Consider the following 24,112-nt stretch of genomic DNA (forward strand, 5'->3'; position numbering starts at 1 on the left):
TAAACAAGACTCTCAGGGAACTTTTGAAATTTACCCTGATAATAGCCAATGGAATTTTCTGGCATTCTGGGAGGCTGGTGTGGTAAGGCTATTGGGTGCTTGCTTTTATGCAGCTCTCCTGTCCTTTCAGACAGGGTCATGTGACAACAGCCTATGTGTCACATATGGACAAAGGCATTTAATTCTCAGTGAGAGACCTTCCAGCATGCTCTCCCTCTATTGTGAGAACTGTGAGTCATTTGTTGAAATGGAGGTGTCATGAGAGTAAAGCAGACTGGATACCTGAGGCACCATGTGATGTCCCAGAGAACCATCCAGACCTACAATGGATTTTGGGTGAAAGTAATAAACTTCCTTCATATTAATCTACTAATATCTTTGTGATATTTGTTATAGCAACATAATCCAGCATATCCTGACTGTTACAGCTGGTAACTCTTGACCCCTTTCAAAGCATAATCCATAGTGTGGTTCCTATCTACCATTAAGAGAGGTGTTGAGGCACCTGGGTGGCTCAGTTGGTTAAGTGGCTAACTCTTGATTTTGGCTCAGGTCATGATCTCAGGGTCCTGGGATGGAGCCCCACATCAGGATCCACGCTCAGTGGGAGTCTGCTTCAGGATTCTCTCTCGCCCTCTTCCCCTCTCCCTGCTTGCTTGCGCATGCATGCTCTCTCTCTAAGATAAATAAATCTTAAAAAAAAGAAAGATGTGTGTCACTTACCTGTGTGACCTTGGACAAGCTATTCTCCTTTCACAGATTGAGTCTCTGTATTCTGTGTAGGACAGGATGGCTGGTCTTTTGCAGATGTAAGATTTCACCCAAATGGCAATCCATAGTTGCATGATATCTGTTCTCCAAAGATAACTACTGTATGTTAAGGCATGGTGACTTGTCCCAAAACAAACAGAAATGGTTAACCCAAGCCAGATACGTTCTGCCTGGTTGTCTCTATAAACAGGAGGATCAAGATCCCAGGTTGACAATACATAAGCACATTTTTTAGGAGGCTTGAGATTGTACAAAAGGCCACATGATATCCCATTCCCTTTTAAAATCGGCCATTCTCGCACCCCTCAGCTATCAATATTTGTCAAACTAGAGCTGCTCGACTGGAGCATCAGGCAGATTTTCTCAAAGTTGACTTAGAAGTTATATGAGAAATTCCCAGTTAAGATGGGCCACATCATCTAAAACAGTATTTCTCAGCCCTTTGCATGAGGACTCCTCTGCAGTGCAAAAACTTTCCCTCGATGTGTGTGTGTGTGTGTGTGTGTGTGTGTTTAACTTTTGGTGTCTGGTGATCTAAAAATGCACTATTTAAAAAAGTAAGTTTTGGTGAATTGTTATTCATATATTTGAAAAATAACACATATATTATTCAAAATATTTAAACATATGATGTATTCATGCCACAAGCATGTGTGTATATTTGCCCACCCCTGGCAATAACTCTGAACCTCCCCAGGGGCTATTCGCACCCAGGGGCTGGGAGCTGTAGACTTAAGGAATCTAAGAGAATGTTGCAATCTGTATTTGCTTCTCATTGCCTCCTCCTTCCCCGACCCCCCAGCAGACTGGATACCTGAGGCACCATGTGATGTCCCAGAGAACCATCCAGACCTACAATGGATTTTGGGTGAAAGTAATAAACTTCCTTCATATTAATCTACTAATATCTTTGTGATATTTGTTATAGCAACATAATCCAGCATATCCTGACTGTTACAGCTGGTAACAGTTCTCTGGGAAGAAGATGCTAAGACAGAATTAGGAGTGCATAAGGTTTGGCGAGGAGTAGCACCCGTGAGAAAATGTGGGAAACAAGAATGGCCATGGAGGAAGCCACCTGATTGGGATACTGTCTCTGTTGGCCCAAAAGGTTGCTCCAGAGCAAGATCAACTGTTGGATCCAAGTTGTCATTGGGCAGAAATGGCCAAGTCTCTGTTCTATGGCCCCATTCATTTATTGACTGGGGCCACTCAGGACAGAGTGTGGCTTTGGCTCAAAGGTTGCTCACAGAGGAGACTGTGAGCGAGCTACTGTCCCAGCAGCTGGGCGGTGAGCCCTTTCTTGAAGGGGGATCTGAGTAGTGTATCTGTGTCTGCCACACCCCACCTTTCCCCCTAATTCTGTGAGGCAATTTTGCCTCTCACGGTTATTCATGAAGACAACATAACTCTATAAGTGACAGTGTGAATTGCCCTTGGGAAATAGGTCATCTTTACGCCAGCAAAATTAGAAAGGAAATTATAACCAGATGTAAGCATAACTGAATCAGCTAAAAGGTGAGGTGCCCCTAGGATATGGGACTGTGTTTTGTTTAAGCAGAAGCTCCTTCTGCAGAGGGAGCGCACTGCAAATCTGAAAGATCAGAGAAATGCTTGCTACAGCAAGCTGGTCATCCTCTGCAGTGAACGTGAACACTCGTGTGTCCGTGAGTACGGACTGCTTACTCAGGGCAAGTCCCTGTGCTAAGAAAGACAAAGCAGTCATGGGATAGTGGAAAGCAGCCTGGGGAAGGCACCTCAGGGAGGAGTCTATTCTAAGTGTCCGTCCCTTCACTTAGCCTGGGCTCGGAGGGGGTGTTTAGCACATGGCATGAAAAAAAGACTGAGAGGGACCCAGCTACCACATCAAACCTGAGAATGGGGGGCCATGTTCTGTTAGTCCAGTTTCAAACATGGAACACTTGACCTCCAAAGATTCATCTTTCAGAAGCTATCATGGTGCTTTCCAAGTGAGAGTTTATGCCGACCAAGGAGAGCAGAGGGCAGATAGAATAAAAGGAAGGTTGGGCCATCCCCTGTCGTTGCCTCCAGCCTCCTTCAGAAGAGGGGTCCCATCTTTATCTGTTGTACCTATTAGGATCTCGTGTAGGGTGACATTTAAGGAAGGGTTCCTTAATGAAAATAAATGAGTCAGATAACTACAGTTTCCTCGGCCTCCCCTGAAACCTACTGAAATAGAACCTCCCAGGAATGTGTACTTCCAAAATGCTGCTCAAGATACCTCCTGATAGGATGGATAGCTGGATGACAGATGACATAGATAGATGATAGATAGGTAGATAGATAGATAGATAGATAGATAGATAGAATAAATTTACCAATATACTAATATATAATGCACTTTGTACCAGACACACACAAGTAGAAAATTTAAAATAAATATAATAGAGGCTCTAATATTTTCCTTCTTGCCCCCCAGGGATCATCCTTGATTTCCCCTGATGCAGGCACACCTTACACTGGAGCATTCTCCCCCAGTCTTGTCTATGATAGCAAGAATGTGTGGGAAATGAGGGGATGACCCACCACTGCTTACAGATGTAAATCCACCCCACTATTTTTAATGGCCTCTGAGCCACTGAGATAGTGAGTGGTACCCTCCATCCTAGCCTATTCCTTCCTCCGCTCCAGGACTAGGGCCTGGGGGTAGAAAAAGTACATAGTGACTGTAGTTGATGACTACAAGGTGGGGAAGAGGAACATGTCTTTCCAAACCAGATGGATTCTTCCCCTTTCTTCCCTTTGAGCACAGATGAAATCCAATTTAAGCAAAGTGGCTATTTCAAAACTGAGCTCTAGTCAATCACCCATGTTTAGAACAGTGAGGGGAGCTGCTGACATATTAGTTGCTGGAAAGCCCTGTAGCTCGACTCTGAAAGTCAATCGTGGACATGCAGTCACCCATAGCTGGGACAACAACTAGAGAAGGACAGGTGTGAAGGGTATTGACTCTGGCCAAGGGGGTTGGATGTCAATGGAGAAGAGACTGCAAGGCCTGAGCAGGCAAAGGCCAGGCTCATCAACACCCCGGGGACTGAGGAGGCAGGAGACAGGCCCCGGATGTGTTTCCGTCACTTCTGTGACTCAGCTTCTATTTCAACTACTGATAAATAAAGGACTGTTTCCAGGTATGCTATGTTTGGCTAAGCCCTAAACTTGGACATTAAGTATAGCCCTAAGGTTCCCAAGACTACATTGCTCTAAACCACAATTATTCCACACACTTTGGGTTGAAAAGAAATTAAAATTAGAAGCATAAAGAAAATGAAATAAATGCCTGAGGGTTTCCCACACAACCTACAAATCTCCCTTCACTAACAATACAACGCAGCAGTTCTGCTTCTGTTTTGACAGCTATTTCCACCTCGGGAACCCATTTTCAGTACTATTTCCCCAGTGTGGTTCCCCCCCACCCCCGCTGTGTTCACTTACAGTCTCTCCTCCCCACACCTTTCCCTCCAAATTCCCGGGTGCCAATCTGCTTTTCCAGCTCCGCCTCCAGATGCATGTACAGGCTTTGCCCCGAAGCCTCCCCAGTGAGCAATATCACTTTCTGGGGATGGTAAGCACTGACTCATTGCCTCCTGCTTACCACAGTTTCCAAAACACAGTTTTATTTCACCCTTGTCTCTACCCAGATCTCTGTGAGTCTGGGCCACCACGTACGTAAACAGTCTCCTAATGGGGGATTCCCTGCTCATCTTCCCAATACCCTCTCACTCCCCATCCCTCCTCTGATGACTACCCTCTCAAAAGTCTGAAGAAAGCAGAGCTTAAAGAACTAGGACCCTTCAGGATCCATCTTTCTCTGCCTCTCAGACTTTTGGTCCACAGAGGAAAACACTTCTGCTGTTAAAATAAGACTCGGAGATCCTCCGAGAAGATGGCACCATGAAGACAAGATGGTACCCCCAGTAAGTTCCATCTTAGTGTCACCACCTGGGCAGGAACTGTATAACCTAAAAATGAGCCATGATTTTGTCTGAAGTGGGTAACTATGTGAATTTGACTCTTGTTCTCCCAGCCCCAGTGAGAAATAGCAAGAGATTTAAATGTGAGTAGCTGAAGATGAAAGTTCTCAGATTTTTATGTTAAATACCAGAATATTTATCCCTTGATCAGATCCATGCAAGGCAGCTCCTTGAAGACACTGATCTGTGGGGTGCATGTTCACAAAGAGAAAGATGCTATGCAGCAAAATCTATCAGATTGCCCTCTTAAATATTTCCAAGTTGAAGCAGCTTGAACTGGGTGTTCCGACCTCTTTCGATCCTCCTCCTGCTGGAAAATCGGTCTCCTGGTGACTCAGAATTAGTTAAGGATACTCCCCCACACCCTTACTGTCAAGATCAAGCCTGTTCCCTACTGATTTCCAACACTGATCCCACATGCCCTCAGGTTTCCCCTGTACCAAGGTGTGCATAGCTTTTTATTTGGGAAGCAGGGGGCAGCATGTGGAGCAAGCAACCTGTGCCTTTAAAACTCCTCAAAGCTGATGAACAGCTCTGCTCCGGCCTTCCTGGAGGAATTTATGGAGAAATTCCTTAGTCCACCACACCTTCATTTTCCAGAAGAGGAAATGCCTTCTTGTCCTCTGGAAGTCCTGCTTATCTTGGCTGAGATTTTAGAGAAAGTGTGATCTAGAACAATTAGAAATGCATGCTCATTACAAGATCACTGAAATAGAACAAACCAAACCAACACATACAAAAAGGAGGTGTGTAAAATGTCCCCTGTGAATAAAATGGGGTGTTGCCCCTGAAATGATGCTAGAGGGGGCTGCTGTTGGGACAGGGTTCCTGCAAGGAGTCTGCTTACCTGGTCACCAGGTCTCAAAGAAGAATTTGCTTTCCACAGGGCCTCCAGATGGTGTGCTGCAGATGATCTAATGTTCCTTCTGCAACATGTTCAGCCATATTTGGGAATTAGCATCAAACTCAGGAGCTTCCCAGCAGTATGGAAGCCTGTTTCAGGGTTGATCTGTGAACATGACATAAGCCCAGTGCTAGGCAGTCATAGTGATTCAAGTAACCAGAGGCAAATCGATCTCTCTTCTGCCTTCATCTGCCTCCCAAACAGGGTCTGTTGCTGCCTCAGATCCCTTTTCTGATGCCATTCTTCCGGAACATGTGAAGGAAGCAGAGCTGAAGGAAATCAGGACTTCTAGAATCCGGTTCTGCATCTCAAGACAGTGATCAGATAGAGTATTCGTGCTGCCAAGGAAGACCCCTAGGTAAATGGTATCATAAAATTCATAGTAGTAGGTACAGTCATTTCCAACTCCACTTCTCCACCTGGGCAGGAAACTCAAAGATGAGTTAAACTGTTCTAAAGAATGATTTCACTCATTCATGCCTTCATTCATTCAATTTATTTTATCTTTGTGGTCATGCAGATCTGAGGAAAACAGCCACCGGTGCCCACAACTCCTCCCATCCCCTTGGAAAGCAGAGATTTTACAGGCACTTCTCTGGCTTTTTGCTTGTTTCTATTTCTTTTTTTTCTAAAGCCAGTGACTTAACTGTGCCATTGAGAATTGAGGGTTAATTCACCTCCCCTATATTGTATGATCCAGAATTCTTGAGCATAAGCCACAGAAATCAACTCTGGATAAACTGAAGCAGAAAAGACATTTGTTGGAAGGGTTTGGGGACGTTCACAGAAAAACCAGGGAGGCAAGAGAGTGAGGCTCGGGGAAATGCAGAAACTAGAGCAGATCTGGGGATACAGGGAATACTAAGCACCATCAAGATCAGGTCTTAGGAAGAACTTGTTCAAGACATGCTGTGGATGCTATCAGTGGTGTAGGTATCGCCTCCTTCTGCTGTCGCTGTCATTTCTGCCGATAAACATATTTCTGTGAGTCCCTGCAGCCTACGCCATGATCAAGAGACTCCATGTCCCGCAGAGGAGCATCTGATTGGGTAAGGGGAGGTTACGAGCTCACGCTGCCAGAACTCAGAAATTCCCTCTTGCAGCTTCTACGGGAGGAGGTAGGGCACTGGATTCTACCAACACAAAACACATCGGGGTGGGGAAATCCCCCCAAAAGGGGAGTAGGAAGATGGAGAGCCAAAAAAAAAAAAAAAAAAAAGGAAGGAAGAAAGAAAATAGTGAGCATCCACCATATATTTCAATCTCCTCCAAAAAAACACAAATCTATAGTCACTTCTTGTATAGCTCTCTCTCCAATCAGATCTTTTAAGGGTCTGATTTACATATAAGAAAAAACCCTTATCTCGAAGAAATAAGAGAGGAAGACAAACCATGGGAGACTCTTGACTCTGGGAAACAAACTGAGGGCTGCAGAAAAGAAGGTGGGTGGGGGATGGGGTAACCGGGTGATGGGCATGAAGGAGGGCACATGATGTGATGGGCACTGGGTGTTGTACGCAGCTGATGAATCATTGAACATTGCATCAAAAACTGGAGATGTACAAAATGTTGGTTAATTGCATTTAAATTAAAAAAAAAAGGAAAGAAATACCCTTATCTCAAAGGACCCACTTTGAGCTATAGAGTGTAGTTCATATCTCACATTATTTGGTCTCTTCTGCCAAATTCTGGCACAGTAAATACATTGTGCTCATATCTAATATTCCCTTGGACACTTCCAACAAAAATTTGATGTGGCTCACAAAATTTAATATGTTGTCAAACAGGTCAATGAAAAATAAAAACAAACCAGCTGGGACCCTGTGTGGTGGCCACTCCTCTCAGTATTTCCAGGGAAGGGGGACACCACTCAGTATTTCCAAGGAAGATGGGGTCAGTCTGGACTCTTGCATTCTCTTGACGGGTCAAGTGGGGGGCGCTCTGGGCTGATAAGCAAGGTTTCATAAAAAGGGCTGAGGGGTTGGTTGGGTCCACAGGTATGGAGCCTGCTCGTATGTGTTCAGAACAAACAAGAACTAGGGTAGTGAAGGGAACTAGAGTCATGGCAGGGATCGACCAGGTGGCCAAAGCAGGACCATGGATAATGGGCTGCAGGAGGAACCCCAGCAGGCCTGCTGGTGGTTAATTAGTCATGGCTGAAATCAACAGGGTACGGACGCAAGGGTTAAGGTGAGGTCAGAGGACAAGGCTGGGACTTCACCCAGAGATAGGCTTCCTCTGGCAATGGGTGCTGACAAGTGCTACCCCTTGGAGGGGAAGCTGCAAGTGGTTCTTCCGAGGGTTAACCAAACCCAGAGCATTCAGGATGGCAGTTCTGAATCTTCATCCACATATTACTCTTTAATCAGAAAACACACACACACACACACAAATGTTGTATTTTGAAATGAAACTTCCAGACCGTTGGATATGGTAGAAAGAGAGCTGACTCCAATTTGAATCCAGCTTTCACTAACTAGCTGTGTGATATTAGGTAAGTCAAATTTCTCAAGGCCTAAATTTCCTCCTATTAAATGAGAAGATGGGGCTAAATATTGCTTAAAGAGTCTCCTAGCTTTAGATATGGCTAGTGCACTTTCAAGCGCCTGAGTGCACACACATGCACACGTGCGTGCACACGCGTCCCAGGGCATGCTCAAGTGTACTCCAAGAAGGAAGTCTCCAAACACCATCCTTGCTGTGCATCTCCTCTACCCTGAAGCGGGCTCTGAGAGAGGCGGACTTCCGCACAAACCACAGCTGTTGAAATGGCTCCAGGGGAGTTGTACTTAATTCCTGTTTCCTAACATCCTGGCCGTGGGGCCCAGCAGAACCGATAATGGGGTACTTCCCCCAAGTTACTAACCACAAACTGAAAGGGGGAAAACCATGCTACCCAAGGACTTGGCCAGTAGTGGGTAACTGGGGCCAGAAATAAGAAGGCTGACCTGAGACCAACTAGCTCACAGCTTGAGAATGCACAGTGGTAGCCCAGCTAGGATTTCCTTTTTTCCAAGACAAACCATGTCAGCTCTGATTAATCTCCTGGTTGTGGCTAAGTGCCCCTCCCTCCCTCACATCAGTATTCCCAAGATTGTACGGTGCTCCATCATCAGGGGTTTTGGGGGAAGTCTTTGAACGTATTCAACCATTCTAAGTGATGTGCATTTATCCGCCTCTCTGAATGACTGGCTGTGTCTAGGTCTTGTGCTGGACATCAGGAACACCCCAGTAAACAAGACTGACATGGCCTGTGCCTTTATGGGACCTATAGTCTTATAGGGGAGATTGAAAGCATACAAGTAAATATAAACCTCCAAACTTTTTTTTCCCAATTCAATAAGAAAGCAATACGAATTTTAGACAAGAATAATGATTATCTTATTTCCATTTTCTGTTTGTTTTGGGGACAACAAAATAATAATACAAATAAAATTTGAAGTAAGAAGTCCAGGTAGGAGATCATTATAGTTCAGTGAGGAAAGGGTGAGGACCTGAACTCAGTTAGTCGATTCAGTCCTCTAGGGGACACTTGGCAGTCGTGTTTGGAGACATTTTTGATGGTCATGATGGGCAGGGGGGAGGGCAGAGTGTGCTACTGGCCTCTAGTGGGTAGAGGCCAAGGATGCTGCTAAACATCCTAAAAATGCACATGACAGCCCCCCAAACAATTATCCAGGCCCAATGTCAGAAGTACCAACGTAGACAAACCCTGGACTAGGTCATGACTGGAGAAATGAAAAGAAATCATTGGATTCAAGATGTATTTTTAAGCTGAAATAGCAAAGAATTCCAAAGAGATTAAATGTGGAGCTCGAGAGAAAGAAATGATCCAAAGATGGCTTTCAGATTTCTGTCTTGAGCAACATATCATGAAAACACGTTGGATGGATAGGCATTAAAACTTCTGTCTAGTAGATAAAATCAATTGCACAGTTTAAAATTCCAGGTCTACTATTTACCAATTGTGGACTGCAAAACACACAAGCATTCTGTCTCTGTCCCCCTTTTGATAAAATGAGGATTACAATGTACCTACTCCAAAGGTATGTGATGAAGATCAATGATTCCATCATGTAAAGCGTTTCAAACAGGCCTGGCATGTGGTCAACAGTTGGGTTTTAGTTACTTTTGCTGTTGCTACTATTGTTAATATTATTATAGTCTAGACCTCATGAGAACTATCCACCCAAGTGGGACATATGAATTTGGGAGCTATCAACATAGAGATGGTTCCACCAACATAGACAGCCTTTAACGCCTTGAAATGAGTATGTCCATAGGAAAGGTCCAGGGCTGACCTTGTATACCCTATGGGTTAGGATACTGGGGGGGTTAGGATACTGGGGGGATGTGAGTGCCACTTGCCTTTCCTTCTCCCTGAGGCTGCTACAAGGACACGGCCGTAAGATGGTGAAGTGGTGTTGAGAACGGTGTCTGTGTGCAATATTCATGACTGAAGCCAACTAAGGCCCCTTTATAAACTTAGCAGATTCAGCAGCAGGGTCCATTCATCTTGCTGCTGCCCAAGTATGTCCCCTTTGCTTATTAAAACTGCCACTTTCCACCCTGGAGTGGTGGCCTCTTTCTTTGGTCTCTTCCTGCCCTCTGCATAGGGAGGCCAGCTTCAGGTTACACCTGGGGAAGCTCCCAGGAGGCTTACAGACTGACAATGACTTTCACAAAAATGACTTCAGTTAAGAAGTGGGAATGGAAAGCAGTCTGGACTGAACTGAAGCTTAAGCAGGGGAAGATATGCAATAGAGTATGTGGGAATTTGGGGGAATTTTGGCTAAGAAGAGCAGAATTGATGGGGGGGCTGTTAGGTTAATGGGGGACTGTTGTTTTTTTAAGATAAATACTATTACATTATATTTATGTAATGATGGGAATAACATGGCAGAAGGGGAAACATTGGGGATGCAGGAAGGAAGGCCGTAGGTAAAGCACCAAAGTCCTTGAGAGAAGAGAGGAGGCAGGAGAGAGTGGTCTTTGGTGAAATGGGAGACAATTTGTGTTTTGAAACAGGAGGTTAAGAGGAGATGGATGCCATGTAGACAGGTTTGTAGTTTTTTTGTTAGGGGAATGAAAGTAGGACATGTCTGGTCACTTATATTTTCTTAGTGAAGTATGGGACAGGCAGGACCCCCAGAAAAGGTAAAGGAAGAGAGTACAAAATAGTCACCTGGGAACTACAAAGCCTAGACTTCTAGAGAAAAGTGGGAGGATTGTTTTGAGACTTTTGATCATGAATTTTAAGTGACACCAGTGAACTTCATTCCTTGATTTTCTCCTGTGATGTCTAGTTGTTCAGATAGAGGCATAGAGAAGGTGGGAGGTAGAAGGTAGGATTCATTGATGAGTTGGGCTTTTGCCAGACGAATAGGGCACAGGGTGAGGCAGGGGAGTTGGGGGTATTTGCAAGGGAGTGATTATAATGGTGGACCCCGGAATGTAGGCTGAGATAAGAGAGGATGAGAGAGAGAGAGGTTGGTTAGCAAGAGAGCGTAAAGGGGCAGGAGAGAATGAGAGGACACTTCCTCCCCACCTGGACTGAAGTACACAGGGTGTGAGCCAACAAACAGCCTCTGGTTGACAGACCTGAAGTGAGTGGTGGACCCGTGAGCTGCCAGGTCTTAGGGCAACCAAGTGGAGTTCAGAGAAGAGGTCAAGCCAGCTTCAATCCCTATTTGCTTTGTACACAGCAAAGTCTTACACAATCTGAGGTCCAAGCCTGCTTGGTTAAAGCTTCTTCACTCCGATCCCCACATTTCCCAATTCCAGGGCAGGGGGAAGATTTTCAAAAGTTTGCAGATTAAAAATAACCATAGAGTAAGCTAATTAAGCAGCACCAGTGGTTTAAACAAAAGCCCATACTTAGCACCAATGTGGATTAGGTGGAGGCTGTTTTTATGAAATCCACATTGTTTTGAGAGCATCCCCCCCAGACCCCCCCCAGCATTCAGTTCAAAACATACTTTTAAGTTTTGTTTTAAATACTTTAGGTTCAAAATGCCTCAGGTATTGTCAAAAAGAAAAAGAGAGAAAAGTTGTCCAATTAACACCCTGTTTGCTATGTCCAATTAACACCCTTTTATTTATTTTTATTTATTTATTTTTTATTAATTTTTTAAATTTAAATTCAAATTAATTAACATACACTGTATCATTAGTTTCAGAGGTAGAATTTAGGGATTCATCAGTTGCATACAACACTAGTGCTCGTTACATCACGTGCCCTCCTCAATGCCCATCACCCAATAACCCCATTCTCCCACCCACCTCCCCTCCAGCAACCCTCAGTTTGTTTCTTATAGTTAAGAGCCTCCCTCTCTGTTTTCACCTTATTTTATTTTTCCTTTTAAATGCACTCCTCATCCTTACATATCGCAGATACCCCAAAGCAATTCATGGTAATAGTCCAAGAGCAGGGATAGCACTGCAATTAGTTAACATTTATTTAGTGCTGACTGTGTCTCAGGCATTGTTCTAGACCATGTTCCTTTGTTATTGCATTTGATGTTCACAACATATTTATGGGTTTTTGTCCTATTTTACAAATCAGGAAAATGAGAAATTGAAGAGGTAAGTGACTTGTCCAAGGTCACCAGTCATGAGGGGTAGCGATGAGAAGGTCTGCAGAGCTTGCACTCTTAACCATTTGGCAATGCTACCATATACTGCAAATATACAGCATTTACTCTTCCTTTGTTGTCCAGAGCAGACACCACTGGCCTGTCACAGAGCCATCCCACCAAGCTTGGTCCCTAATCTGTTGCTCTGGAAGCTCTAATTAGCTGATGAGTATTGACACCAGAAAGAAAAGATAACTCTCTGCTCTTCTAGGCCTAGACCCTCCTCTCTTGGTCGTTCCTATTCTCCCTCAAACTCTGCCCTGCTCTCGAGGTTCTACTTGGACTCTGACCCTCTATACTCAGCACATGGTCTTGGTCTCTTTCAAGTTTGACTCAGGCTGAGACTTGTTCCCAGGTCCCTCTGCCCTTCTTCAGGTTCTTCCTCACCCTCACCCCATCACAAGCTATCCCAGGGAGTGATTCGATAGGTGTTGATAAGGCATCTGTGGTGTGGAGGTGAAGTAGTGGCAATAGGCAGGACAGAAAGGGAAAGGGCTCAGAGCAGGATCATCCTCTGACTCCTGAGCTTCGATCATGCTATAAAAAGTTCTGTATGAATGGTAGAGATCCAGAGCTTTAGACGTGGCATCATGTTCTGAAGCTGCTACAGTTGGAAACATACCACTGGATTATCCTGTCCATATCTTCTTAAATGGCCCCAAAACACTCCTTCAGTTTTAGTCAACTGAATGGGAAACACAAGAAAATCTTTTAATTTTGGAGAAAAAACTTGGATATTTATTGGACATTGAAGGTGTTAATTGGGGGGCTGGAAAGTAGTGAGTTCTAATTAGCTGTGCAATGTTGGAAAACTGTTGAGCCTCTCTGAGCTGTGGTTGGTCTGTAAAGCAGGCCAATTAAGTGGACAGCCTCTCGGGTCCCTTCTAGTCTCAGCACTTGGTGTCAATGCAGCCTGGGTTTCAGAGGCCCTTGTGTTCTCCCCAGTTACTCCCAAGGGTAACCCAAAGATGCTCCACATATGCTGATGGGACTTCTGTCAGTTTCCGCAGGTCAGATGACATCTTATCTCTCCTGCTGTGCTCTGCCCTTTCTTTCCCCCACTGCTCTTGCCTATGGTGTTCCCTGAGTTGCTGGTTCTGTGGGGTTTAAAGTCTGTTTACCTATCACCACCATCATGGCCATGGGGTATTCATGTCCTCGTGGTGCCAAAGCTCTTTTAGGACTTGTACACTCTAGTGTTGAGACCTGAAGCAGAACTACCAAACTCTACCACTGACATCTGAACCCTGGGCACACCTGCTAAGAGGTATTGTTAAGTTACTGTGAAAACTTTAGAGGCCCCACTCAAACTCTGGAGTGCATGTCAATCTCTCCTCCATTTACACAAAGAACAACATGGGTTGGCTGAATACCCAAGACTCACAAAATACAGGATTGATCTAATCTGTCCCTGGAAACCATTGAGACAAATCCATTATCTGAGGAGCCAGGACAAGTTATAATTAGAAGTCCAGTGAGTCATGGCTCATGGGAGTTAGCTCAGAGGCTCTCACTCATAAAATGACACACTAATTTGACGTCTGTTGGGCTCATCCTGGGCATCAGAATTCAGCCTGGTACAGGGACGGAGAGAATTTCTTGGAGACAAGTAAGATTTATGGAGCACAAGAATATTCATGCTGGGCCCAGTCTCACCAGGAAGACAGAGCATCAGACACAGGAAGTACAGACAAAGTGATAAAAAATGTTTGCTAGAAAAAAAATTCCCTTCACCGCACACAATTTCTCTTTAATTTTTCTTAAGGAAGTACAGTTGTTAATTTAAGCCCTTCACATACTTTCCCAGCAATGAAGTGAATTCATGAGTTTATTGTACATCCTTCCAGGCCCCGTGGATGCAGAGGGAGAATGAATTTTAAAATCCCAGCTCCATTACCTACTTGCTGTCTTTGTGAGTGTGAATAAGTCTGTCAAATATTCTAAACTTTTGTCCCCTTATTTACAAAATGGGGTTTGTATGAACATAAAAAAAAAACAATAATGCATGCAAAGCATCTGGCTCAGGATCCCACACATGGTGTTCAGTCAGTGTGAGCTTCCTCCCTAGTGGAAATCACCAGATGATACCAGCTCCAGGTCTTCTGTCAGACACAGAACCCACCCATGCAAAGTGCTAATGCCGGTTCAGCTCAGCAGACACCTTGTCTCAGGAAAGCCATTAGAAATCCCCAAAGTACTATATTTTTCTCCTGGTAAGTAGCTCACTTCCCACAACTTCCCACCACTTTATATTAAGTGAGCCCAACAAATGAGTCATGCCACTTACAGACACAAATTTGGGAGCCACACCCCAAGCAGAGGCATCTTGGCTTTTCACAAGAAGCTGTCAACCCCACCAAAAAAGAGGGCCTAGGGGACCCACAGTTAGAAAATCTCAAACTCCCAAGCTACCTCTGAATTCATCTGCAAATCCAAAACCTTAGCTTGTTTTTCTCGCAGTGAGTTTTAATGACAGGTGAGAGTCACTGGAACATTCAAACTTTTGCTGAACTTGCTGTTTGAGGGTGGGTGGTGTGGGTACAGAGGGTCCAGGAAGATAGGCCATTCACTTCCCCTCTTAGGTAAATGGGCAATACCAAATTAAATTTAAAATAACACCCTACTTGTTGGATCACTTAGAAGGTGATTATTTAGTTTTGAAAACATCTACGATAGCATTTAAAAGATGACTGATTTTCATGAAAATTTTCAAGAGTTTATCTATTGTATGAAAATACAATTATTTGTATAAAAATGCAAAAACAGATCAAGGAAGCCTGGCGTGTGCCAAGGTCATAGCTGAAGAAAAGAGTTGCACTTGAGATATAAACACTCCCAGCCTATAGAAAACACAGGTGTGAAAAACTAATGATGTAATGTATGGTGACTAATATAACACAATAAAATAAAATTTAAAAAATTAAAAAAAAAATAAAAAGAAAACACAGGTGTGGTATTTGAATTTATATCTCTTATGTTGGATGAAAAGCCTACCCAAGGAATTAGTATAAAACAGGTATAGAACCACTGAAAGCCCTAGAAGCAGAAACTAAAACAGACATGGGCCTTCTGCTGAAGATAAGCTCACAACATCAAAAGAGGAAAAATGATAAACTATGTGAGTAAGTAAATACCATTAGAGAGAGTCATCAGGTTTCATAAACAAAAGAATTAGCACCTCAGGTGTTGAACTTGGTAAAACAATCTAGAAGGGACAAAAAAAATAAGTATGTTTCAAATAACTAAAGAGTTTTAAGAATGGAGGAAGGAAGAAATAAGATCCATAGTGAAAGCAAAGGACAGTACAGCAAAAGAAAAGACAGATTTGCAAAAGAATCAAAAGAAAATTCAGTCAATAAAATAAAGAATATACAGGATATTAGAGCTGCTGAGAAAATTAGTGAATTGGAAGACAGAGCTGAGGAAACTACACGGATTATATCACAGAGAGCAGATGGCAAATACAAAGGAACAGATAGGAAATATGAAAGCTAGATTGAGAAAATCAGCAGATACAAAATCAGGCTGCCATGATGCATGATTCTAAAGGTTATTCCATTCACCAGGAATCTAATATAAATGGTGTTTTTTGGATTTTTACAATGTATCAGGCTTTGTTTAATAAGAACTCCAAAAGGTAGAAATTGAGAAGAGAGAAAATGGGGATAAAGTGATAATTTAAAAAAAGATAATAGATCAGAAATTTCCAAAATTGAAGAAAGACACAAGTTTTCAGTTCTCAGAAAATGTACAGAAAAGTCTTGATCAGGATAAATAAAAATAAATGCACACCTAAACAATTTGTGAGGAAAATGAAAAATGTCAAAGACAATGAAAAACAACCAGAAATAAAAGAGATTACTTGAAAAGTAATGAGCAATCAGGATTACTGGCTGTGTGACTGTGAACAAACTTGTCAGACTTTCTAAACCTTGGTCCCCTTATTTATAAAATGGGGTTTGTATGATGACTGAAGAAAACAACAATGTATGCAAAGCACCTGGCTCAGGATCCCTGATTTTTTATCAGCAACAACGCATGCCAGTAAGCAATGATATAGTATCTTTAAAATGCTGAGGCAGCAGTTCTGTCATTTAAAAATTCTAAATACAGGGGTGCCTGGGTGGCTCAGTTGGTTAAGCATCCAACTCTTGGTTTCAGCTCAGGTCATGATCTCAGGGTCACAGAATTGAGCCCTGCATCAGGCTCCTTGATCAGTGCGGAGTCTGTTTGAGATTCTCTCTCCCCTCCTCCCTCCCCCCCCCCACAACCTGGTGCACTCTCTCTCTCTCAAATAAATAAATAAATCTTTAAAAAAAATTCTAAATCCAGAGACATTTCATTCAACAATAAAGTAATGGTTCATTCACACAATGGAAGCTCACAATGGAGAGAGCATCATAATACATTCTTAAGTAAAAAACAAAACAAAAAAAACCCTGAACAAACAAAAACAAAAACAAAAAAAAAACTTTTGGGAGGGAAAGAGGGAAAACGGGTATATCTTCAGTTTATAGTAATAGTATATAAAACACTGGAAAGCTACCCAACAAATGAATATTCTTTGGTTACCTGTGGAAGAAGGGAGGAGCTGAATGGATAAGAGTGAAAGCAAAATTTCTCACCAATTATACCATTGATTACCTCTTTAAAATTTGTATTTAATGGGCAAATTCCTGAAGCACAAAACCTACCAAGATTGAATCATGAAGAAGTAGAAAATCTGAACAGAACCCTAACTAAAAAAGAGATTGAATTAATAACCAAAAACCTTTTAACAAAGAAAAGCTCAGGGCCAGATGGCTTTATTGGTTGATTCTAGCAAACACTGAAAGAAGCATTAACACTAATCTTCCTCAAGCTCTTCCAAAAAAATAGAAAAAGAGGAAACATTTTCAAATTAATTCTATGAGGCCAGCATTATTCTGATAACAAGGCTAGACAAACCACAAGAAAAGAAAACCATAGACCAATATTGAATATTAATGCAAACATTTTCAGCATAATACTAGTAAACAGAATCCAACAGCATATTATAGGATTTTACACTATGACCAAGTAGGATTTATTTCTGAAGTGCAAAGATGGTTCAATATATGAAAAACAATCAGCATAATCCACTACATTAACCAAAGGAAGGGGGGAAAACCCAAATGATGTTCACAAATAGGACAGAAAAAGCCTTTGACAAAATTCAAAACCCTTTCACAATAAAGAAAAAGCTCTGGACAAAGTAGGACTAGAAGGAAATGACCTCAACATAAGGAAATGATCTCAACATAATAAGGGGCATATATGAAAATCCCACAGCTAATACCATACTCAATGGTGAAAGACTGAAAGGTTTTCCTCTGAGGTCAGCAATAAGACTAGAATGCCCACTTTTGCCACTACTAATCAACACAATACTAGAAGTCCTGGCCAGAGCCATTAGACAAGAAAAAGAAATAAAAGGCATCTGAACTGGAAAGGAAAAAGTAAAACTATCTTTGTTTGCAGATGGCATGATTATGTAGATACCCTAAATATCAGACACACAATGTTGGAACTAGTAAACAAATTCAGCAAAGTTGCAGGATACAAAATCAACACACAAAAATCAGTTGCATTTCTATATACTGACAATGAACAATTTCAAAGGAAATTAAGAAAATATTTCCACTCACAATATCATCAAAAAGAATAAAATACTTAGTAATAAACTTAACCACAGAGGCAAAAGACTTAAACACTGAAAAATACCAAAATATCGCTGAAAGAAATTAAGAAGGCACCGATAAGTGGAAAGACATCCAGTGTTTATGAATTAGAAGACATAATGTTGTTAATACCATTCAAAGTGATCTACAGGTTCAACATTCCATTGAATCCCTCTCAACATCCCAATGATGTATTTTCCAGAAATAGAAAAATCCATAAAATTTATATAAAATCTAAAGGAACCCCAAAGAGCCAAACAATCTTGAAAAAGAAGAACCAGGAAGTCTCACACGTCCTAATTTCAAAACTGATTACAAAGCTGTAGTAAACAAAACAGTGTGAGGTGGGCATAAAGACAGACAAATAGTCAATGGAATAGAATAGGGAGTTCAGAAACACATAGAAGATCAAATGATTTTCGGCAGCAGTTCTCAGACCATTCAATGGGAAAAGGACATTCTTTTCAATAAATGGTACTGAGAAAACTGGATATCCACATGCAAAAGAATGAAAGTGAACCCTTTTTTATATCATCTATAAAAAAATAACTCAAAATGAGTCAAAGACCTAAATATAAGACCAAAACTTTAAAACTTTTAGAACAAAACATAGGGGGAAAGCTTTAAGACATTGGATTTGGCAATGATTTCTTGGCTATAACACTAAAGTCACAGACAACAAGAAAAAAATAATGGGACTACATCAAAGGACACAATCAACTAGAGTAATAAGGCACCCCAAAGAATGGGAGAAAATATTTGCAAGTTATATATCTGATAAGGGGTTAAGATGCAGAATATACAAAGAATGCCTACAACTCAACAACAAAGAGACAAACAACCCAATTAAAAATAGGCAGAGGACTGGAAAGAAGAGATTTCTCTAAAGAAGATACACAAATGTCCTATAAGCACATGAAAAGATGCTCAGCATCACTGATCATTAGGGAAATGCATATCAAAACCACAATGAGATAACACTTCATATCCATTAGGATGCTATTATAAAACAAAATAGAAGATGACAAGCATTGGCAAGGTTATGGAGACATTGCAACTCTGTGCACTGTTGGTAGGAATGCAAAGTGGTGCTACCACCATTGAAAACACTATAGCAGCTCCTCAAAGAATTCAAGATAGATCTAACATTTTTACTTTTGGGTATGCACCCCAAAGAACTGAAAGCAGAGAATCAAGGAGCTATTTATGTACCCATGTTCATAGCAACATTATTCACAAGAGTCAAAAGGTGAAAGTGATGTGTCCATGGAGAGATGAACTGATAAACAAAATAGCAAATACTTATACAATGGAATATCACTCCACCTTAAAAAAAAAGGAAGGAAATCCTGACACATGCTCCAACATGGATGAACCTTCAGGATATATGGTAAGTGAAGTAAGCAAGTCATTAAAGGACAAATACCGTAGGATTCCACACACATGAGGTACCTAGGGTAGTCAAATTCATAGAGACAGAAAGTAGGATGGTGGTTGAAAAGGGCTGGGGGTGGGGAGGGAAAAATGAATAGCTATCTAATGGACACAGAGTTCAGTTGTGCACAATGGAAAAAGTCCTGGAGACGGATGGGGGTGATGGTGGCACATCACTGTGAATGTGCTTAGTGCCGCTGAGCTGTAGTCTTAAAAATGGTGACAATGCTCAATTATCTGTTATGTGCCTCTTACCACAATTTGAAAAATTATCCAAGTATGCTCCACGGAAAAGTAATTCAAGAGGCAGAGGTTAACCCAAAAGTCAATATAAAGTATTTCTACCCAAGTGGGAAAAAAAATGTTTGTTTTTATTAAAAAGCAGTTAAAAAAAAGAACACCTTTGAAAATTTATAATACGGCATAATAAACAAATGTTCATTGTAGAAAACTGACAAATATAGGCCAACAAAAATAAGAAAATACATAAAAGATCTGTGGTTTGCCATCCAAAGGTAACTGTGGCTAAATTTTTGGTGTAGCTCCTTTAAATATGGTGTGTGTGTGTGTGTGTGTGTGTGTAAAATATACTAATGAGAATTGTTATCTGTGGGTACAGATGCAGCTGAACAGACAAGGGGCGTCCTTTCTACCCTCTGGACCACTATACACATGAAAGTTGCTTAATCCCCCAACATTTTATTATAAACATTTTCAAGCAAATAAGAAGTTGAAATAATTTCATAGTGAGCACTGTATATCCACCACCTACATTCTATCATTACCATTTTCTTATGCTTATTTTTTCACATATATATCTATTCTCTTCATCCATCAATCTACCTTATCACCTTATCTACCTACACATCACCCCAAATACTTCATCATGCATATTATGGTGTTTTCACATATAATTTATATACAATGAAATGTGCAAATCTTAAGTATACATTCACTGAGATTTGACAAATGCATACAGATGTTTAACCCAAACCTACCAAGCTATAGTTCATGACCATCACCCGAGAAATTTCCCTCCTACCCCTTCCCAGCCATCTCTGCCCTCACGCTCCAGAGGCAACACATGCTCAGATTTCTCTCCACCATAGGTTAGTTTTACCTGTTGCAGAATTGCATGCAAGTGGAATCAGGCTTCTACTCAATATAATTAACATGTCTTATTCAAGAGCTCAGATAGAGGGGGTGAGGGACAATTTAATTCCTTCTGGTCTCCAGTGATGGTGGGACCCCCGTTTGATGCTGTTCCCATCCCTGCTGGCCCCTTGATGTAGCAGTTAGCTGTGTGCGGGACTTGCCAAAGTCTATGAGATGGATGACAATGCCAGGCCACCATTCACTGAGGTCAGAGGAAAATGGAAATCATAGGTTAGGGATTTACGAATTATGTGCGGGAAATAGCGGCTGCCCAATTCTACTGAAGAATTTCTATGGAGTAGTCATAATGGCCTCGTGCAGTGATTTTGTCATTAATCATAGAGTATAAATCTACAACCATTTATTTTATTGTTTGGCAATACTTTAATTCTTTTTTAAAGATTTTATTTATTTGAGAGACAGAGTGTGTGTGTGTGTGAGAGAGAGAGAGCACGCTTGAGCATGAGCAGGGGGAGGAGCAAAGAGAGAGGGAGAAGCAGGCTCCCCACTGAGCAGGGAACCTGACGCGGGGCAGGATCCAGGACCCTGAGATCGTGACCTGAGCCGAAGGCAGACGCTTAACCCACTGAGCCACCCAGGCGCCCCTGCAATAAATTCTTTTGGCAACAAAAAGTCATAAATTTTTAACTAAACTGAAAGTGTACATTTAGTGAAAAATTAAATACTAAACTTCTGTGTCTCAAGACAAATTGATGATGATAAGATGCACAAAATACGTTTGGCATTTACTCTCCATGAAGAGTGTCACACGAAATCACCAACCACTCAGAAACCCGAAGATACAAATCCGCTGCCGAAGAAGCCTCAGCATCTACGTAACCCTAGGTGGGATTGAAAGAAGAATGTGCCCACATTAAGACATAAAAGGCTACTCCTCATATATACTGCACATGCAACCACATTGGCTGAGATGTGCCAGGTCTTCTGAAGTGCAAAGGTAGGAATTTGAACTTCATTTATGATTTTCATGGACCAAGAGTCAAAATCAAAACACAATCTCCTGTGTCACACTGAACTTGGAAGGAAGTGTAAATAAGATATGCCCTGTGTTGAACAAAAGCTGCTGGAATCCAGAAGACTCTTCTCCTAGCCAAGGACTGCCTTTGAGTTTCACGCCAAAGACCGAACGACCACTGGGCACAGCTGGTCTAATTTTGAATATGTAAAGCACTGCAATTCCAGTCCATGAGCACTAATGTAATTTGTGAAAACAGTACACCCACAATTGGCATGGAGCTCAAAACTTAACAAGATCTCTTTTCTACTAGATGTATTGTTGGCTAATTGCTCTCAGCCATTAGCTGGAAGAGATACATGGGGAGAAGGCTTTGGAGGCACACAGAGAACCAGGTGGTTTAATTATTTCTCACATTTCTCTTTCCTTGGTAGTTAATTAGCAAACATTCCTTTCCCTACCTTCTCTCTTTGTTGAGGTCATATCAGCAAATATCTGGTCCAATTTTTGCAAAACTATCTGATTAATTCATAATGCAGAAGAGCTTATCAGCTTGCTTCCATTTCCCTTCGCCCAACAATGATGAGCAATGAAATATTTCAAACATACAGAAAAATAGGTCAATAAAATCACCTAGCTTTAACAGATGTTAACACTCCACTGTACATGTTTATTGTAATATTTTTAATAAAGTTCTTCAGTCATCACTGCCCTGTTTACAAGAATATTTGGCCTTTTGCTATAACGTGTCGCATGAACACATCTTGTGTGAAAGTCTGTCATATTTCTCTGGAGTGCTTGCCTGGCTGTCAGCCCCGTGGTCTTTGCTGTTCCAATATGGCCCCCTCTGCAGGGCAGGGATGAGACCAGATGGTGTAGTGGTTGCAGCGTGGCTTTGGGGCCATGCAGATCTGATTTCCAATCCCGGCAACCAACTCAGTGGTGGGCAGATGTCTGTACCTATTTTCGCATTTATAAGATGGGAATACCACCTACCTTGTAGAGGTATTTTGAGGTGATGTTAGTAAAGCATGGGAAGGGTAGCTAGCAGAGGGTAAGTGGCTGTTACCAGATTGTATATCTGTTGTACATGCCGAGCAACCCCATTAATCTTGGGTCTATCTCTAACTGAGGCTGTATTTACCAGGAACCAGCCAACCACTAGCCAGATAATTAACCACTTATTTGTGGACTAATGGACACCAGCTTTCCATGTGAGCCTCAATTTAGTCAGTAAAATGGTGGTCCTTTTTTTTTTTTTTTTACCAGCTGGAGGTGACTTTGCCCCATGTGTCTGATCTCAAAAACATAATGGAATTTTACAGAGTTTTATAGCACTTACCTTTATATAAAGTCAAAACTAGTCCATGAAATAAGGGAGCAGTTGGTTATAATCATGAAGCAAGCCCTCTTGTGACCATGGGCATTATTTGTTATTTCTGTGAGCATCTTCTCTTGCTGTCCTTAGGTGTATCTATTATTTATCATTAAAGCAAATTGCCTTTAAAAGACCACATTGTTTAACATAGTGGTTCTCAACCATGGCTGAGCCTCAAGATCATCAGTGTTTTTTTGTTTTTTTTTTTTTATCTATCTATTTATCTATCTATCCATCCATCCATCCATCCCAAGGCCCCCACCTAAGACATACTGGGAGTCTCTGGGAATGAAATCTTCATCTCCTGGATGAAGTGGAAGGGATTAATGTTCCACCCAGGTGAGGCTGTTATAGACCCAGGGTTGAGAATCACACCGGGTTAACTACTTGAAATGGTACCTATCTAAAGGGTAGTTGAAGATTTTGGAATAAATAAGGAAATCTTTTTTTTTTTTTAATAATTTTGCAAGAAAGATGCTTCTATTCCAAGTCTTCTGTTGCAAATTACGTCTTCCACAGGAACGAAGCATACACATGGTCCATCCAAGCACAATGTAAATCAAAACACATGTCCACAGCTGGAGCAGAAGTCTTAGGACCGTCTAACTGGATTCCATTGGAATGAGTCTGCGTGACACCATGTCAAAGTAATTGTGCACAATTCCCCTAAAGAAAGCTACATGAAGGATAGCCAAAACACAAGAAATAATTGGATTTAACTCAATTTTCTTAAAAAAAAAAAAAGTATAATGCACACACTATCTTTTACAAACAAAAGCACACCAAATGTCAGAAAGTGACTTAAGACTACATCGTTTTCCAGACTTATATTGACCAGTGCTTCCAATACTCACCTTCCCTCCCCCCTTTTCTTTATTCCAAATAGCTGTCTGCTCTCTCAGGTAATTGGACAGAGAAGTGCATCTGAAGATGGAGGCCATTAAGAAATCATGCTTCTCTTTATTTATTAGTTTCCATGGCAAGAGCAAAACAAAAGACAATTGTGTTTCAAAGCAACAACAGTAAAAGAAGCAACATCTCTCTCAGGCAGATAAACCTCAGAGGGAAAGTAAAAGTTACACTGCCCTCCATGCCTTTCCCCAAACCAAGGGCATGATTTGTAATGGCATTGGCCGCAGGTAGATGCTAAGTCCAGACACCGAAAAGC

The 24,112-nt window shown here is 41.7% G+C and overlaps 1 long non-coding RNA gene across 2 annotated transcripts in view; it reads right to left on the reverse strand.

Moving 5' to 3' along the window:
* The window catches only part of LOC135362338 (uncharacterized), a 59,551-nt gene that overhangs the window by 19,050 nt on the left and 16,389 nt on the right, over window positions 1–24,112 (reverse strand). For both annotated transcript variants that reach the window (XR_010406900.1, XR_010406899.1), the window contains 2 exons: window positions 5,611–23,620; window positions 724–5,432 (listed from right to left, as the gene is read on the reverse strand). This is a non-coding gene — a long non-coding RNA (uncharacterized LOC135362338). The remainder of the gene's footprint in view (window positions 1–723; window positions 5,433–5,610; window positions 23,621–24,112) is intronic.

Source organism: Mirounga angustirostris, unplaced genomic scaffold (genome assembly GCF_029215605.1).
Source record: "Mirounga angustirostris isolate CCGP_5_RB_7025 unplaced genomic scaffold, mMirAng1.0.hap1 SCAF_13, whole genome shotgun sequence".
In the NCBI taxonomy this organism is placed as follows: domain Eukaryota; kingdom Metazoa; phylum Chordata; class Mammalia; order Carnivora; family Phocidae; genus Mirounga; species Mirounga angustirostris.